The following is an 18746-nucleotide window of genomic DNA, read 5'->3' as shown; positions in this document are numbered from 1 at the left end:
AAACTTAAGGTAGTCTTAGAGTTCCACAGAAAATGTTAGTACTCATCCCAAATAAAACTTGTTAAACTTTGAAATGGTCAAGAAAAATGAAAGTATATCTTTCCAGTTAGAGTATATATGAGGTCATTGTGTTCCTAATCAACTTTCGGCAAATGCATAGAACAGAGAGCTCAGAAAAAATAAGAGATCATTTGTTTCTATTTCTTTATTTAAGATATTAGGGAAAGGAGATGTGAGAAGTAATAAAACTAATCTAGTTCACATAACTAGATTGCTGGGAAATCAGATTTCCTGAGGCCTGCTTTATTCTACTAAACCATTCTGTTTGCAAATCTTGTAATATTTAGTTAGAATGAACTAATGTTATTGGTCACCTATTCTCTAAGTACTATATTAAGTATATTATAAAATAATACGGTGTTCAGATATCATCACACTTAGAGAATAATTGTATAACAATATAAAAATTAATAAGCTACATTCTACCAGTGCCTAAATTGTTGCCTAGATGTAAAGTCAGCACCTCACTAAGATAACTATACTACTGGTCTATAAGTTAATTATGGGATAATATAATCCCTTGTCCCTGGTGACAAGCAGAAGTTATGTAAGGGTGCTGTTAACCAAAGAACAGCTAAATACAGGGCCCCTGTATGTTGGTCTGGCCTCTAGACCAGAGAGATCCAGGAACAAAACACTCTGTAATCCTAACCAAGCTGCTCATCATTCGTCTAAGGAAGAACTAGTGAGCTTTTCTACATCAAAGTCAAACCTGACTTGCATGGTAGTCAAAAGGTCAGCTTTTTAAAACTTGAAGTTCATTACTGTCCACTGTTTTCTTCTTGATATCTGCTACACAGAAAGAACAGCCAATATTCCAAAGTAAAGTCATCTCTACTTAAGAAAGTGGAAGCAATCTTCCTGAGTCCTAGCGTTTACAGGAGGACAGCCTGGCTATTCTACAAGCATCTTGGCCTACTTCCCAAAGTGCTCATTGGTGTCTGGGTGTCTGAATAGTAGCTGGTGGATTTCCATGGCTTGTCACCACTATCCCTAACTTCCGGTAGTAGTCCCAACTCTGCCAGCAGTTATACGTAACGTATGTGTGAGAAGAAAATATGTTTCTTTTTGCTGGAAAAGGGTTTGGGTTCATCAGACCTTTAAACCCCAAGGATGAAAAAGAGTTCTGAATCAAATAACGTGGAGGCATTGGTACAGAGAAAACTTTTCCATCAGTAAAAGTTAAAATTCACAGATGTCTTCCTAATAACGATACTGAATAGCTTACTTCACATATGTATCATCCATCGTATTTATCCAACACCTTTAAGTGGGTTGGGTGCTATTAACCAAAGATCAACTTAAACACAGGGAGACTGAATGTCAGATACGGTTTTAGGCATTTTGAGACAAGATGCCCTGGACTGTCCTAAATTTGGTCTAGAAATATTCTGGATGGAGTCTGTTCCCACGGTTAGCATTAGTTATGTAAAGGTGTATATGAGTCTAATTTTTCGAACTGGGTCGGTTGTGTAGTTCGTGTTTATTCACATATTATCTGCACTGATTCATATATCCTAATCTTAATTAGCATTTACACATAGTAACTGGTATATAACTAAACATATAATAATCATATTCTTTTATGTTACTTACATTTTAAGTTATCCATTAAAATTCAGCCAGTCAAAATAATCTGTAGGCAAGGAGAAGTTTGGTTCTCATGTACGAAGAACTTAAAAAAAATATCCTTTGGGGGCTCCTGGCTGGCTCTGAAAGTAGAGCATGCGACACGTGATCTCAGGGTCATGAGTTCAAGCCCCACCTTGCACCTAGAGCTTACTTTAAAAAAAAAATCCTTCGAGTAGAATTTTAGACATTATACCCATACTGAGAGGTTCCTTTAGTTTCTATGGAATCTGTGTGAAAGTAGTTTCATCCAGTATGTTGAGTGCCAGAACACTAGACTCCTCTTTTATCGTCTGCCATCCAATAGACAAAACCGACTTTTTCTTGTTACGTAGTTTCCATTAGTAACCATGGAATGATCCAGTACATCTGATATTATTTTCTTGGTGTAGGTAATGCTGCCAGTGATGATGGCCCTGAGATTGTGGTACTTTCTGCTTTCACACCTGAGGGCCTACCGGTACTATAGTTGCCACAAGAAACTAACCAACAAGCACAAATAGAAATTGCACATACACATCTCTTTTATTGTTCTAAACAACCTCATGAAGTCTTTAGAAACTGTCACATAGTTGCATCCTGTCACAGAATGTGATGTTCTACCACTAAAAAGTTGGGAAGATTTGTATGGGTAAACCCCCACCTCTACATCAATGGATGCAATGGGATAAAGATGATAGGTTTATAGAATTGATCCCAACATGTAGTCAGTTCATAAGGAGGTCAAAATTATAATAGTTATGAAATATGTTAACTTTGAGAAGATTGAGACAGTCAGACAGAGGAACCATTTCCCCCAAGCTAAGTTGTAAAGAAGGGCTAGTAACCCTTTCATTCTTTTCTAAGTGGAGAACAGATCTTCTCCAGGCTGTTCTGAGTAGCCTCTCCCTGTCTCCACAGAGGCTTCACTTGACCTTTGCAATCTAGCACACCCAGACCTTTCTAATCATGTGCATATTGTAACATCAGATGAAATCTTTCCCTTTCCCTTTGCCTCCAATAGTCTTAAATTACCTGAAGTCACCATATTTCATTGAGAACCATGTTATTACATTATTCTAGACACTGTCTTAAATTATATGACACTGTTGGAACTTTTACTTTTTTCAGGTAACAAATCTTAAAAGATGCTAAAGTCCATTGTTTAGTAAAGCAGATGACTAAAAATTGGAGCTGTCTGAAGTCACTTTAAACTATATCCTATAATACTACAATTCATTCATTCAGTGTATACTCATCAAGTCCTGCCATGTGTAAGGCACTGTGAGCTGGAAAAGATAGAAAGTAGTGGAGCTCCAGGTCTCATGAAGAAACCAATACTCCAAATTATTGTTCAGTCATAAGTTGATAAAGGAGGCTTTTTTGCTTTCTGTTGGCATATGAATATTTATTACTGCCATATTTCATGAACCAAATTTAAGATCTTGGTCTTTCCTTCTTGTTTCATATACAGGCAAAAGAGAGAGATTGACTATTTGAACAACCTTACAGGTGCCTTGGTGGCTCAGATGGTTGAGTGTCTGACTCTTCATGTCGGGACAGGTCATGATCCCAGGGTCATGGGATTGAGCCTCACATAGGGTTCCACGCTGACCATGAAGTCTGCTGAAGATTCACCCCCTCTCTTCCTCTGTTCCTCTGCCTCTCTTGTGCTCTATTTCTCAAATGAATGAATGAATGAATGAATGAATGAATGAAACAACCTTCAGGCAGACTCCAGGAATGTCACCAACACCATGACCTTTGTGACCAAATCTAGCAACCAGAACTTCACTATTTTCCTCAATAAAACTCCAGCGACCATCATTCAAGAAAAGGACTGTGATTTTTTTTTCCTGTTCTTGATCAGCTGGACCCTGACACACTTTCTAATGGCAGAATTTGACTGTGTGGCTTCAACCCCTAGTTTTTCCAGTACAATTTTCTAATATAATTCCCTTTGCATGGGAAGTACCCCCAAAAGGTTTCGCCTTCAGGGCTGTGCCCAAATGAGCTTTCTTGTGCCATTCACCATGCCACTTCTAATCTCACCGGTGGTGACACAGCTTCCCAGAAGTATGAAGACCACTACCCTTTCCCACCTTTCTGGCACCACAGGCCTGAGCAAAAGAGCAGAAGCTTTTTTAAAAATAATTTGCCTTATTTGGTACAAGCCAATTCTTGTCCCTCCCTCCTATCCAGTCATCTCTTTAGCTGCTCTTATTAGTATTTGGCAAGGAAATTTTAATTTCTAAGAGTGTTATATGGTGAGCTCTATAGGACAATGATTTAAAAAATGGGCTTTGGAGGTAGATAGGTCAGAACTTAATGCTTATTCTACCACCCATTAGCTTTGTGGTCTTGAAAGAAATCTCTCGGGGCAGCCGGGTGGCTCAGTCGGTTGTGTGTCCAACTTCGGCTCAGGTCACAGTCTCAAGGATTGTGAGTTCGAGCCCCACGTTCATAAGTTCGAGCCTGCTTTGGATTCTGTGTCTCCTTCTCTCTCTGCCCCTCCCCTGCCTGTGCTCTCTCTCTCTCTCAAAAATAAACATTAAAAAAAAGAAAGAAAGAAACCTCTTAGTCTTTCTGAGCCTCAGTTTCTTCATCTGTGAAATAGAAATACTGATTCTTTCTTGGTGATGTGCTAAGGACTAAATGAAACAATATTCATGGGTCCCTTAGCGTATGCCCTCACATGGGGTATGTGTTCAATTAAAAGTGACTTTAATTGTAATGGACCTTGGGTGAGGTGAATATGCATGATGTGATTGCAATATGACTCTATTTTAATAGAAGGGACAGTGGCAGAACTGTCTTCCTCTAATAATAAGAAAAGGAAACCTTAATGGAACTAAGGAAGCAAAGTATCTAGACCCAGAGCAAGGAGAGGGCCATGGTGCTGGGAAGGAGGTAGCATCAGGGGTGTCTGAGCTGGGGTTGCCCTGAAACAGAGCCTGTGACAAGGAATTCGAGAGCATGGAGAGAATAAAGTAGGGTTGGTGGAAAATCCAAACAACGTACCATAAGGGAACCTAAGATTCCTGCTGTTGGAGAAAGCACCTCTGAGGACCATGCCGAGTGCTTCTCAGAACTGCCTTGTCTGAAAGGTAGGTGGCTGAAACATTGATCCCCAGGCTCCTGTCTCCCCCCCAGTTTGGGCTGCCCTTGAGGGTGTTAACTCTCCCACGCATTTCCATGCTAAACTTGAAGAAGCATTGAGCAGGCTTCTGCAGTTCTGGAAGAGACTCTGAGGCAGAAATTAGGAAGACTCCAACAATGTTCTGGAGGACTGCACTTAGGAGGAAATATCCACCGAAGCTACAACTGAAATCAAAGAGGGCTTAGAGGATGAGAGACAGGACTGCAAACTTTTCTGCACAAATAGTCTTTCTTTAAAAAAAAAAAACAAACACTTTATTCATTTATTTTGAGAAAGAGAGAGAGTGTGAGCTACAGAGGGGCAGAGAGAGAGAGAAAGAGAGAGAGAGAGACCCAAGCAGGCTCCACGCTGTCAGTGCAGAGCCCAACACGGGGCTCGATGTCACAAACCATGAGACCATGACCTGAGCCAAAATCAAGAGTCAGACACTTAACTGACCAAGCCACCCAGGCGCCCCACAGTCTTACTGACAGACCATGAAAAGCATCAAGACAGTGAAAAATTATTACAGACTGAATGTCTGCATCCCCCCAAAATCCATTTGTTGAAATCCTGACCTTTAATGTGATGGTATGGGGAGGTGGGACCTCTGGAACATGACAGTAAGGTCATGAGGGTGGAGTGTCTGCAGTGAGATTAGTGCCCTTATCAGGGACTAAAGAGATCAGAGTTCCTGCCCTTCACTGTCTGAGGCCACACAGAGATGGACACCTGCAAATGTGGAAGAGGGCTCTCCTTATGGCCTGGCGTGTCCACACTCTGACCTGAAACTTCCAGCCTCCAGAACTGTGAGAAATAAATGTCTATTGTTTATAAACCACACAGTCTATGATACTTTGTTATAACAGCTCAAACTGTGACAGAATTGAATGCTGGGTTCAAAGAGAAAGCAGATATATGATTTTCTCTCAGTTCTAGCTTAGCTTCTTTCCTATTTTGTTTTAAAAGTTTACATATTTAGGGGCGCCTGGGTGGCTCAGTCGGTTAAGCATCCGACTTCGGCTCAGGTCACGATCTCGTGGTTTGTGGGTTGAAGCCCAGCGTCGGGCTCTGTGCTGACAGCTCATAGCCTGGAGCCTGCTTCCAATTCTGTGCCTCCCTCTCTCTCTGCCCCTCCCCTGCTTGTCTCTCTCCCTCTCAAGAATAAATAAACATTAAAATTTAAGTTTATATATTTTTTTTGACAGAGAGAGAGGGAGGGAGGGACAACCCAAGCAGGCTCCAGCACAGAGCCCGATGATGGGCTCCATCTCATGAACCCTGAGATCATGACCTGAGCCAAAACCAAGAGTTGGATGCTTAACTGACTGCGCCACCCAGGCACCCCTAGCTTAGCTTCTTCCATGGCAACCAGATTATAGCAAATCAAGTTAAATACAATAAAATAACAGTTCAAGGATACAGAATCCTTCCTTTCCCAGAAGATGCTACTAGGATCAGAGTCACAGGAATCCCAAACTTGGTTACCTATGTAGTCATACTATTGCCACAAAAGGAAAGATGTGGCTGCTCAAAGATAAGATATTCTCACTGCATCATCCATTCTCTAGCCCCGTAACCAGGAAACACTCCAGTCAAAGCCTGACCAATGTGGCTAAGCCAGACTCCTCAGCCACGTCCTCTGAAGTCTCCATTGTATTAGTCAGGCAGAAATTACTATATACTTGAAATGACGAGTCACAGCTTGTGCAGGGAATGTGATGGAGAAAATTAAACTCAGCATTAATGAGTTAAAAAGCCTTTTTGTTTCTGTTTGAAAGGGGCAAGCTCGTTGGCCTATCTAATCTGACAGTGAAAGGTAAAATGATTTATAAGTGACAATTTATAATTTATAAATAATTAGATTGTCCATTCAATGCATGGTTGCAATTTCTATCCAATCAGAGTGCCACCTAGGGCTCCCTGATAAAATGGGAACATTGCATGGGACACAACTCATCTGAAAAAATATTCATTATTTATCAGAAATTCAAATTTAACTAGGAATTCTTTATTTTTATTTGCTCTATCTGGCAACTCTATTGCTTCGTCCAAACAAGTACAAAGAAAGAGCTACTCATTAAAACAAGACTGTAAATGTTCTGGAATGTTGTGCTAAAGGTTCTTGGACTCCTCAGTAGTAGCAACATTTCAATAAATTGACATGTGAATTAACTCTAACGATTTGCATATTGTTTCCTTGGGCACATTTCTAAAAACTTTTCAAAGCTTTCAATAATTTATTTTGTCACAACCTGGCAATCTGTATATTGAAAAAACACTGTGATAGTAACAGGAAAAGTCTTTTCAAATAATTCCAAATGAGCTTTCCAAAGACTCCCGCCTACTTGTTAAGACTCAAAGATGCGTACTTTAAAATGTTTTCACAGGATTCACCTTATAAATAAAATCTAAGTCAACTTCCAAGTCCCAGAACAGCTCTGCAGAGAAGAGAAACATCCCAAAACCACATGCAGAGTCACGTCATTTTAGTTGCAAGATTCTTGTTCCAGCTCACCTTCCAAAACAATTTCAGTCAAGTAGAAATATTCTGACAATCCCCGCTCTTAGAATGGCAAATGATCCCTGCCTTTTCATTCATTCACTCATTACCTCTCCAAAAAGAGAATGTGCAGCTACCAGAATTTCATACAATTAGTGCTCCAAGAGCGTTTTAAATGCAAACCTATAAGAGGAAAGTAAAAACAAATCAAAGTTAATTGTGACTGGCTGGAACAAAATGCTTAAATCGATACAAGGACGGCTCATCTGCTCATCATTTACCCATTACCTGGGAGACGAACACCTCCTGCTGTGCCTGATTTTTGATACAGATTTACCATTGCCTGCATTCCGCAGACACAGGCAAAGGAAGCCCAAACCTTTCCTGACTCCCTCTCTCATTATCCTCTTTGCACTTACTAATCTATTCATTCTTAGTTTTTCCTTGCTTGTGTGTTCTTCTTTGCAAGGGGGGCATGCACACAAGGAAAAGTAGAGTTAAAACAACTGGATAAGAAGTTCAGGGACTTCCAGTAAAGCAGTCAGAGGAGGCGCCAGTGTCTGTGTATGAATTACTGACTTCTCTCAATCAGTTCCACACTGACTTTTGTGATTTTCAGAAACCTCCGCAAGTAGAACGCCAGTCCTTTTGTAAGGCATCCCTTAGGGGGAAAAAAAATTCTTGTTAAGGTCTCAGACCTAAATGAAGAGAAATGAAGCCCTCTTATTTGGAGACGTGAGTGTCTTTAATGACAGGATAGCCTTAAAACCGGACATGAGTGTCCAGATGAAGGACGTTAAGCCAACATCAGTAGGCTGTTGGAAAGTTTGGCTTTTGAAGGCCATGTGTGCCGTTAGCTCTCAGAATAAAGCCTGATGTTTCAGGAGAAAGACAAACTCATTTCTAACCGGCTGCCTTTCTTCAAATGCCCTTCACCGTAGCTAAGTATCCAAAAAATGGAATATAAAATGTATCTGCCATTGAAAGTTAATGTGTATCTCTGAATTAAATACACACACCAAATTTGAGAAAGTCTGCACAGGATGGTTGGGTTGATATATTAACTTCTTTTTAATTTTTTTTTTAGAAATTCTTTTTTTTTTTAATTTTTAGAGAGAGAGAGAGAGAGAGCAGAAGCAGGGCAGGGGACAGAGGGAGAGAGAGAGAGAGAGAGAGAGAGAGAGAGAGAGAGAGAGACGGAGAATCTCAAGGTTTCACTCTCAGTGCAGACCCCAATGTGGGACTTGATCCCATGACCCTGGGATCATGACCTGATCATGACCCTGGATCAAGAGACGCTCAACCGAGCCACCCAGACGCTCGAGCACATTAACTTCTTTTTTAGATAACTTTCCAAATGAAACTTTTGCAATTACATGTGACCATTAATTATTATTACTATTATTCTTATTAATGATTTCCAGGGAAGGGGGAAGACTCAAAAATTTTTGAAATAACTAATTTTTCTTATTTGACAATTAAATGGGTGATGTGTAATTGCTATCATCATATTTAGTGGCAATTATACTCTTTTCACTTTGTAGCTATTTCTTTTTTACTTGTGCATATGGATTACCTAACAGAAGAGTGTAGAGATGACCACATAAATAGCAAATCACGAGTGAAAGTACATTGTATTTTCAGCCAAGTACACCCAAATAGGCTAACTATGTGATGGTTAGAAATGCAGTTCCCACATTAAAATTGGAGTATAAATAAAACTGGGAAAATCTAGGAGCACACTGATACGGCAGGGGGAAAATAGAGTGTAAAGGATTGACTGGAGGAAAATCGTGGTGCTGTACAAAGGGGTGAGAGTCAGATACAACCGATAGCCAGCATCAGCCTTTAAATTCACTGTTGGCCTGTGTTCCACCTACCACTTCCTCAATGTATCCTTTATGTTATTTTTTTAGGAAAGGACATTCATGACCAATAACAATGTTATAATGATCATAAGTATAGGATTTAAGATACGTTTTTTAAAAACACCTTTAACCAACAATAAAAGCCCCCAAAAGCCATGGGGGTAGTTACCTAGCTCAAGGTTTTATTTAGTGATGGTTCCACTTTTTCACTCACTGCCTGCAAATCAGCATTTTTAGTGGACAAAGGGCTCAGCAGCGGCCTTATGATTGCTTCTTTTCAAATGGTAATGGCTATCCTAACTCCTCTGCCAGGTTTTTCTTACCAGAGCACAAATTGCAGTTTACAAGGCTCTGAGGGGAAAAAAAAAAATCTTAGCTGAATATCTTTTTTTTTTTATTCGACAAACTGACATGTAAATTACCCTTTAAGTGCTCCACTCTAGGGCTCTGATCATCTCCTAATTGTCACAGTCAATTGTAGCCAACAGTCTCTTCAATCCCAAGCGCTTTGACAACAAGCACAAGGATCAAAGCAGAATCAGCTCCCTTCAATATCCTTCTGTTTAGGATGCTACAAAACGCCTGAAAAAGAAAGGTGTAAGGGCATTGCTGTAGAGGAAACTGAGAGTAGCAAGTATTACAATAGTCGTTTTCTCCATCTCTAAAATTATGCTGTATAAGCTGCCGTGATCTTTAATCACATGTGCAGAACAGATACATAAACCTCCCGGGCAATTAATATGCTCTTAAGATTATACTAATATGCGAGCTTTACAAACAACACCGTCTCGATGGCTTAGGAAAACTCTGATACAGTGAGGGGATAGCAATCATTTCCTAGCAGCTTGAGCATCAGAAACTGTTATCAAACATATTCTGTATTTGAACATAAATTCCAAAGCATAGTTTTTCTAAGTTTGGTGTCAGGACTCCCTGCTCCCCATTGAAAATTCTTCAGGGTTGTTTTTTTTGTTTTTTTTTGTTTTGTTTTGTTTTGTTTTTAATTAACCTAGAAATGTCCAACTGCAAATGTGCCCCCAAATACATTTTTTTAAATGTGGCACAAAAACTCATTTCAGAAGATGCTGTTTTCCTTACTAGGGGTGACTCTTGTCTTACTGCTTTACTGGCAAGAAACTAATTAAAAGTCATTACATGATCTGCAAACGCGATTCCTAAATAAGATGCACTTACCAGGACTACTACTTCACAAACTATGACAATTCTTTCCAACTAAACTGGTTATTATACATCACTAACTTTTTTAAAAAGATTACGAATGCTGTTCTCACAAGAAAATTTTCACCCTCTCAAATATAATGATATAAGTAATTTTGGGGAAAGAGAAACTCTGTGTAATAAATCTGTATCAAATAGCCGCTTTAAAAATAATCTGAATACTGTCAGAGAAAAAGGACAGGTGGAAAGAAATCAAAGGTGTATGTGACAGCACCTATCCAAGCACCTCCACAGCTTGTCTCCTTGTGCCCAGGTATTGCACACAAGCAGTGGGTAAGGTCACAAATTGATTGACAGCCTTCCCACTCTCAAGAAAAAAAACTGAAAAAAAAAAAGAGGCAGCGAACACCGCCGGGTTCCTTTCTCAGCAAGTTTGCTCAAATCCCCCTGTAGGGGTTTCCCGTTCTCCCCTCCATTTCACCTTGAATTCTCAGGTTTGATTGAAGAGCTTCACAGAAGGGTCTATTACAGATTGAGGAATGATCCATTTCACATCTGAAGCTCCAAAGAGCTACTTGTGAGGAGTCTCTGAGTGCATTTATCTCACATGTGAAGCTTTCTGCAAAATCAATATGGGTATTTTTCAGTTTGACAAGTCAACGTGAAATATCACATAATAATAGAAAAACAGAGTTGTACATTTAAACACACCCGATACAGATATCTATGACAAAGCTTATAGTTATTACTCATGGATATCCTCGAGTATGCCTCATCTAAATTCACCCTGAGAACTAGGCTAAAGCACGTAGAAAGAGAAACTGACTGACTACCATGTTTTTGGCTCCTTTGCCCAGATGAATCCAGGTTCTGTGGTGAGAGGAGAGAATGGACAGGAATCATGACCTCCACTACCAACTTGGAAGTGACATGGGAAGTGGGGAGAAAACGACCAGAGGTGAAAAAGAAGAAGAAAACAGAACAAGTGAGAAAACGCAAAGAACTTCACACCTAATTAATTGGCAATAACTGGGCAAAACGTTCACCCAAAGAACAGTAACCTTGTCTTCTCAAACCCCCCCCACCACCACCACGGTAGCAAACACCAGCAGAATAACTGACATATATGTGTTGGGGTCTGACAATCTTCGGGTGAACTCTGGGTCTATTCTCTTTTCTGCATTAGCTTGAGGAATATGATTTAACTTCTCTAAACCTCTGAGTTTCTCTGCTGGTTATTTTTATCTTAAAATGGGATTAATCAGAAGATTTACCTTACAAGGTTTTGTGAGGACTGAACAAGATGATGCATATAGCACCTGGCACATGGAAAACATTTAATTATTTGTAAATATTGATGAAATTATTATCGTTTCCTTATACCTATCCACAAGGTCTCTAGGGTTCTAATCTGGTGCCATTTGTAGTGTTCCCTGGACCCTTTCCACACTGTTTAATGTCCCCAAGGGATATATGACCATTTGGGTGAAAGAGTGTCCTCACTGTATTAACTCTGTGTAGGTCCTAATAGAGGAGTGTAGCCATGCACATGTACTTGCCTTAAAAATGGTCTTCATCCAACCAGGAAGCCTGTTTCTAGCAACCGTGAGAGAGAGAGAAAATCAAATGGGACTTTGAGAAAGGAAAAAGCCCAGGCCTACACACCACATCAGCTGATCACTTAAAGCAAGAAACGAGGTAGGAGATGTAACATATAGTTTTATTTCATATACCAAAATATTTAGTCTTTTTTTTAAGTTTATTTATTTTGAGAGAGACAGAGAGAGAGAGAGGGGGGGGGGGAGGGAGAGCACAAGCGTGGGAAAGGGATAGAGAGAGGGAGAAAGAGAACCCCAAGCAAGTTCCACACTGTCTATGTGATGCAGGGCTCAGTCTCGCAAACTGTGACCTGAGCCAAAATCAAGAGTCAAACACATAACTGACCGAACCCCCCAGGTGCCCTGCCAGTATGTTATAATTAATAGTGGGGTTATGTCTATACATTCAACCATAGGAAGAACCTTAAAAAAAATCTCAACAGCATATTGGCAACCAAGATCTGGTTAAGTGACTCACTATAAACACTTATTCCTCTCTATCACATTTTCCTGTAGCTTATTACTACCTAAATAGTATTAACATCATTTATATTTGATGATCTATGCTTGGATCTGTAGACTGCTTGAAGCATACTTATAATTTTAGGTTAACTCTCCCCACTACACAGAATAAGGCCAGAGTAGGCAAAACATGTGAGTTCAGAAATGTGAAAATTCATGTTAATATAGAAATAAGAAAAGTATCATTATAAAATTCCATTGAAGTTTAAAAACTCTTATCCTGCATTTCAAAGTCAAATAACTAAATACAAATGACTTTGTATTTAATTAATTCAACCAATATGTATCAAGAGCTTAATATATGTAATACTGTTCATTTTTTAGCTACCCTACTGTTCTCCTCCATTATTAAAATTAAGCTATAGCTTTCATTCCAAAACCAAATTAAAATATTTTATTAAATGCTGATATAGAATTACAAGAACAAATTGAAACAATTTCCTACTTAAAAAGGGTCGTTTCCTTAAAAATTTTAATTTATTTGTTTTGGACTCAAAATACATTTTTAGCAAGGAAACAAGTTTATAAATGATAATTAAGTTCCCAGATTGACACATAAAAACCTGTTTAATGTAAAATGTACCTGAAACACACTAGAACCAAGTTTTAAACAACTGTGAGCCATGAGATCTATAAATTTAATCCTTTAGAGGCTTAAGGAGCGTCATCAAACATTGAGTTCCCAAAATCTGGGACGTATCAGGCAAGATACCTTAGGTAAGAATAGAGCATCCATGAGTTTGGGTGACCGCTATTCTCAGGATCACACCAATGCCATCATCACCATCATTATCATCACCATCATCATCATCATCATCATCATCAATATCATTAACTTCCCATATTGTGCCCATCATTTTAGAGCATGGAGGCTATGAAGATGATGCTAGTAGGTAGCCAATAAGATGACATCTCATCACTATGGAGAATTGCAGCAGGGTGTTGGGGCCTCACTCTCTCTGGCACTTAAACCTACCTCTTCCATCATATTCGTTTCCCAACCCGGACTTTGAGTATTTAAAAATTGCTTTCAGTCAAGCAAATTAGAGCTCTAATATATCACTACCCACATTCCAACATTTCCTCCTTCTAGATTTTGCCTTATACTGTGGCCACATCAGACTCCTTAAGCATAGCTTTGAAAAGTCCAGGAAAGGGGGGCTAGCTCAGGACCTATTAACATATTCCTTCGCATGCTGGTAGTACCTCCACAAAACCACAATATTCAAATGAATATTTGCCTTTCTAAAAATCTCAACAGAAAATAATTTTGCAACTTCTCAATTATTTTTATATTTCAAAAGTTACCCTCCTTCATTATCGAGGTTTTCTGCCTTATTCCAGTTTTGGTTTTGATTTTGATTTTCAACTTTACTACTCAAAATCATGAGTGATGGGGTGCCTGGATGAGTGATGGGACTCCGCTGGTTAAGTGTCCAACTCTTGATTTCAGCTCAGGTCATGATCTCAGGGTTATGAGACCTAGCCCCACATTGGGCTCTGCAGTGAACAACGTGCCAGTGCAGAACCTGCTTAGGATTTTCTCTCTCTTCCTCTCTTCCTCTCTCTCTGTCTCTCTCTCTCTCAAAAATAAACTTTAAAAAAATTATGTGTGATGCCTGCTTTTCAAGTACTTCATATGTGCCATTAAGTAGTATCCTATAGTTCAACTAATAAAAATGCTAACTATGAACCTTTGTTTCCTACTTTCAAGTAAGAGCACAGTGCCCTACAGTTTGCATCCACCTGAATGACCTCTGGCCTCATCAAACTATAATCACAAAACATATACATACTTCACTTAGAAACTGAATGGAGCAGGAGCTTGGGGGAGGAGAAAATGGGGAGTTCTTGTTTAATGAGTGTAGAGTTTCAGTTTTGCAAGATGAGAAAGTTCTGGAGTTCTATTGCATAACAATGTGAATCTACTTACCACTGCAGAACTGCAGTTAACTCAAAATGGTTAAGATGGCAAATCTCATGTTATTTTTTTACCACAGTTAAAAAAATGTTTAAATAAAATAATGTAGTAAAACTGCTTGAAAAAAAACTAGTGCATTAATTCAATAATAAACGAACGATTACAGAACATCTTTTAAAAACTGAATTAAGGATATCCTTATTTTTAGGTGTTAGGCAGCCAAGATCCTGGATTTTAGTCCAAACTTCTTTTCTATGAATATACTGACTGCAAGATTATCTGTAAAGTTTTCAAATCCAAATGGACTTACATATGACATGATATAAGAGAAACTGCACATGAAAATGCATGTCAAAACTAAATAAATCAATGAAATTTGGATTATAGAATTTCACTTCTCTTCTGAAAGATTCAAAGAGTGAAACACAAGAAAACCACCACTCCCAGGTGCTGTGTTCTGTTACTACACATTGTTACCATTCGAAATCTCAAATTTTAACTGAATTCAATGAATTTCAGTGGACCAAGCAAAAGCTGAAGTCCATTCAGACAAAAATACTCGAACCTAAACCAGACTAATTTTTAGTGGTTTCTCTGTTTTTGTAACAATAATTTCACAATATCTTAACACTCACTTTCTCCTGGGTTTTTTGTTTGTTTGTTTGTTTGTTTGTTTTACATTTTACTCTGGTTAATTTTTTACCATTATTTATTGATTTACTTTATTATTTTTTCAGAGACAGAGAGAGAGCAGGGAAGAAGGGCAGAGAGAGAGAGAGAGAGAGAGAGAGAGAGAGAGAATCCCAAGCAGGTTCCACACTTAGTGCAGAGCCCAATGAGATGCTCAATCCCACAACCCTGGGATCATGACCTGGGCTGAAATCAAGAGTTGGATGCTTAACTGACTTAGCGACCCAGGTACCCATTTCTTTTTAATCATCTTTTAAAAAATTATATGATAAAATAAAGACTTTTTAGGATTCAGGGTCATAATGCTTTCTCTTTGAACAGGGTGAGCAAATTTATATTCATCCCACAGAAAGGCAGGAGACAGAAACTTCACAATAAGTAGGCAAAAGGAATTACAGAGTAATGAAGGAAGTTAATAGAAACTAGTGTCTTTAATTTATAATCCCACCTCCATGTAAAAAGAATGAAATCAATCAAAAGCAAAGGTAGATGGCTACGTTTTGAAAGTAAGTTCCCAGGAATAAATGGTAGGAAGAAAGTTAATGGGCATGATGCACTGACTCAAAAATTTATTAGAATTTTTTTCTCTGCTATGTACTCTTCTCCAATCATTTGATCATCTAATGGTTTGTTGTTAACATTCATTCTTATAGTCTGTACAGTTTATTAGATTAGGGCAGAACCTTAAAGCCCACTGTGAATTTGCAGTTTATAACAACACTAATAGTTTTAATAATAATATAATAACTAGTATCTCAGCATTTACATTATCTCCTTGGAACAACTATATGAGGTGTCACTATCCCTCTAAGATATGAGGAAACTGAGGCCTTGAGAGATTAAATAACTTGGCTGAAACCACACACTAAAAAAGGCTGTGCCCTTAACCACAAAGCTACCCCTGCATCTTGATGAATTGCTACGAGTGTGAATTTCAGTGCAGATTCTTCATCTGCATCATCCATTATAAACCCTTATTTATCTTCTTGATAAGTGAGCTTCCTCCTGCTTTGGGGGTCTCCTATTGCCCAATAGTTCCTGAATAGAAACCATGTCTTGGACACAGACACTTGTTCTGATTGACTCCACGACTGAACTAAATGTGGTCAATGGTGAACAAGGTCATTGACCAGCAGCAGCAGCAGCTCCCTTTGTCCCACAGCTACCACTCCAAGTATTCACCAAGCAGCCCGTTATAAACCATTCACTACAGAGAACAGCATCCATAATGGCAAGTCTTTTGAAATCCACTTGAATTCAGGACTATAATCACTAGCAATTCAGGGTATTCCAGAAGACGCTACTACCTCTGCAAATTACCATAATCAACATCAGTGAAGAACATAATGGCCAACACAATGGGCCTTTTCATTTCCCTGCTTCAGATCCGGATCCTCTTCCCCTAGACCTCTCTATGCCCAGGTGAATAGATTCATGCTATTCCTAGTGTAAACAGAGTGAGGACCCACTCTCACATCTTACTCAGGACAAGCCTAAGTATCCAAGAATAGCAAAGCTAGAATCCTAAGGACACTGTAGGTCGTGCCATGAAACTATATAGAAGAAAAATATGGTCTAAAGAAGTAAAATGATTTGCCCAAGTTCATAAGCTAATGAGCAGAAAAAGAGAGACTTTACTGCAAGTCCAGTGCATTTTCCACTTGGAAGACTTTTACTTTTATTTTTTTTAGTCTTTTTTTAAGTTTATATATTTATTTTGAGAGAGAGAGCACGTGCATGGATGCACGTGGGGGAGGGGCAGAGAGAGAGGCAGAGAGAGGGGGAGAAGAAAGAATCCCAAACAGGATCCGCATTGTCAGCATGGACCCGGACCAGACCTGGGCTCAAATTCACGAAACGGGAAGGTCATGACCTGAGCCGAAATCAAGAGTCACACTTAACCAACTGAGCCATCCAGGCACTCCTCCACTTGAAGACTTTAAACAAAAAGCCTACTATGTGTCAAATACAGTACTATGTACTGTACATACAGTATTTCATATAATCCTCACAACCTTCACAGAAAAAAATAGTGTTACTCTTCTTATAAGTAAGAAAGATTAAGTAATTTAGTTAAATTCACATGGCTAGAAAGTAACAGCTGTAGGGCTCAGCTATCAACACCTTACTTTTAATATAATGGTCAAATTCCTCTTAAAAAACAAAAGAAACAAACAAAAACTAGAAAACAAACAAAAAAAAAAAACCTACAACTAACCCAGAAAGGATTATACCACTAGACAGTGGCGAATTTTCTTCTTCTCAATAGATTACAGAAGAAAAGGTATAAAATGAAGGCCTGGGGAATTGAAAAAAAACTAAAGTAAAGGTGTTGAGGGATGCCTGGGTGGCTCAGTTGGTTAAGCGGCTGACTTTGGCCCAGGGGTGATCTCACGGCTCCTGAGTTTAAGCCTTGCATTGGGCTCTCTGCTGTCAGTGCAGAGCCCCCCCCCCAACCCAAGCCCAGATCCTCTGTCCCCCTCTCTCTGCCCCTCCCCTCCTCTCAAAATAAACATTTTTTTTAAATGTAAAGTAAAAGTGTTGCATGAATATACTGGTATTTCTTTTTATTTTTTTCCCAAAAGGATTTAAGATGATTTATCAAACAAACAAAAACAACGCAAAACACATCTGATAATAAGATAAACTAAATTTAAAATTGACGAATAAAATGAGTCTAAGGGAAACTACAATGAAATTAAAAGACAAAATTATTGCAAGGAAGTCTTACGTACTTACCAGCAGTATCTATAAATTTGAACTGGAGCTTTCAGACAGGCCACATGAAGAGGGAAATATGATTCACTGCATGGATCGGAGTGTCCCTAACACAAAGAATATGCCATTTGCTCGGCAGGACGCAATTATTCCTGGTTCTGAGACCATAGAGAAATTTGTCCCTGTGGCCCTCCTCGAGAAGGCATAGCACAGAACAAGGAAGCGTCACCTCGACAGTATGCTGCCAGCCTGCAGAGCAATGCGCTGCATATGGTTATTTAATGCACCGTTTGTTAGTGCCAGGTCGCAGCATTTAGTCATGGCAGTTCTTTGGGGATAGCATGCCGAATGTGAGGGTGTGAAAGCCCTGCATAAATTCAACACTAATGCTAATTCCCATAACATCTTTGCTAGGACACCCAACCCGTGTCCACTGGAGGTATTTAGTCCCCTTCCACTCGCTCGCTCCATCTGAACACAAGGCACATCTCCTAACCTCTTCTGACGAAGAACAGATCGAAGCTGGTAGTCTCTGCACGAGACTCAGTCTCAAGTTGGCCTGAGGAGAATGAGTGAAGTGGGCAGAGCAAAGCCAGGCCAAGAGAGCCAGTTCGACAGTGGTGTGCTCACAGGTTGTGTCAGTTCATTGGTCAGATACAGACAGGCCCACCATTCCCGGGCTTTGCAGAGAGCTCCAGTTGCCGCTGGCAAACTCCTGTTAGGAGCCGTTACTCCCACTCTTTTATTCACTCAGTCATTGAGTTGACCAGTGTCTATTAGTAATTATTATGGTGACGTGCCCGGGAAGCATAGCTGGACAAGACTCACGGTGCCCCTTCCTAACAAAGCTTGTCGGTTACCCTCTACCTGAAGATGCTCTTAATTTACACAACTCAAGAAAAAAGCATTGAGCTGGAGAACTAATAACTAAAACCCTACA

Source organism: Lynx canadensis, chromosome C1 (genome assembly GCF_007474595.2).
Source record: "Lynx canadensis isolate LIC74 chromosome C1, mLynCan4.pri.v2, whole genome shotgun sequence".
In the NCBI taxonomy this organism is placed as follows: domain Eukaryota; kingdom Metazoa; phylum Chordata; class Mammalia; order Carnivora; family Felidae; genus Lynx; species Lynx canadensis.
This window is presented reverse-complemented; position numbering follows the sequence as displayed.